Here is a 1,647-nt window from a genome sequence, read left to right as displayed (position 1 = left end):
AGCCGCTGGAAAAGGGACACGTGGTACACCTGGTGGTACCATGGCGGAACTGGTGGAAGGAGAAGTAGGTGAAGTGGTATCAGTAACAAAAGGAGGCGCATCCTCCTCTTCAAGGATCTTGTCCTTTTCCTTAGGCCTAAAAACAGAAGATCGAGCATCTTGCTTTTTCGAAGTGTCATCTGTAGGCCTAGTCTCTACAATTCGGCCCGATCGAAGGGCCACAACTGCTTTAGCTTGCTCCTGGTGATGGTTAGGAGTGTGCTGCTCGTCAACTTGGAATTGACCCCTAGGATTGGAAACTGGTTGGCTAGGTAGCTTACCCTCCTCTCTCTTGCTAAGCGCATTGGCCAATTGGCCGATTTGGGATTCTAACCGCACTATGGATTGAGTATTGGAATTACATTGTTGGCTGGTACTCTCTAATCCCTGCAGTTTTTGGAGCACTGTTTGCATCCCTTGTCACATGGTCTCGTCAAAATTGGGAGACCGTTGAGGCTGGGGCGCCTGAGAAGGAGGAGGTGCTTGTTGGAAGGGCTGTGGTGCCCTTTGGGAAGCCATTTGATTAAATTTGCTTGGGTAATTGGGCTTTGGTTGGTTGAAACCACTTAGGTTGTGCGGTCTCTGTTGCAAAGAGGAGGGACTGCCTTGATTTTGCGTCCTCCAAGAAAAGTTTGGGTGATCTTTCCAACCAGCATTGTATGTGGGAGAAAATGGGTCGTAGCCTGGCCTGGAGAACCCTTGTGCAGCACTAACTTGCTCTTGCACAAACTCTGGATATTGGGAGGCAGAGGGGCAATCAGTGATGTAATGCATGGGACTAGCACAAATCCCACACACCTCCTGAAAAGTGGGTGGATGATGTCCCACAGGGAGAGGATGTTGACCCGAAGTGATTAATTCTTTCAATGTTTTGGTCAAGGCAGCTACTTGATGTGTAAGGTCATTAGAGGGCTGAACCTCATAGACCCCTCTCTGTTTGGAAGAACTAGACGCTGCCCCTCTCGAATGTCTAAGGGAAGATGCACGATGTTGAGAGTTTTCACTAAGGTTTTCGAATAACTTCCATGCATCGTTCACATTCTTATGCAGGAAGGTCCCACCACTAGAAGAATCTACCAGTTGGCGATGTGGTTCCATCAAACCCTGGTAAAAAGATTGAACAAGCTGCCACTTGGGGATAGCATGGTGAGGACACGTCCTAAGAAGGTCATTGAATCTCTCCCAAGATTCATGAAACTGTTCTCCATCGTGTTGGGTAAATCCGGTGATCTCTTGTCTATGAAGGGTTGTCTTACCGATGGAGAAATATTTCTTTAGGAACTCTTCGCACATCTGAGTCCAAGAGGTGATGGAGTTTGCCGGTAAGGAGTTCAACCACTGTTTGGCCTTATCCTTCAACGAGAATGGGAAAAGGAGTAATTTCAATGCATCCTTATCAAAGTCACGAATGCAAATAATTTTGCTCGTTTCCATGAATTGGTTCAAGTGATCATAAGGATCCTCGTTTGGTTTCCCATAAAATGAGGGCAACATCTGTAAAGTGCCTGGCCTTATCTCGTATTGGTTGGCTCTTACCGTGGGCATGACTATGCACGAAGTGGACTCATACTCATTTGGAATAAAATACTCCACCAATGGGGAGCCCTG

General features: G+C 47.1%; 1 non-coding gene across 1 annotated transcript; it reads left to right on the top strand.

Annotated features, from left to right (window-relative positions):
- The first annotated feature begins 1,177 nt into the window (after positions 1-1,177).
- On the top strand, positions 1,178-1,280 carry LOC131318312 (small nucleolar RNA R71). Its single transcript, XR_009197636.1, has one exon. It is a non-coding gene; the product is annotated as a small nucleolar RNA R71 (small nucleolar RNA).
- Positions 1,281-1,647: the final 367 nt, after the last annotated feature.

This window comes from Rhododendron vialii, chromosome 2a (genome assembly GCF_030253575.1).
Source record: "Rhododendron vialii isolate Sample 1 chromosome 2a, ASM3025357v1".
In the NCBI taxonomy this organism is placed as follows: domain Eukaryota; kingdom Viridiplantae; phylum Streptophyta; class Magnoliopsida; order Ericales; family Ericaceae; genus Rhododendron; species Rhododendron vialii.
This window is presented reverse-complemented; position numbering and strand designations above follow the sequence as displayed.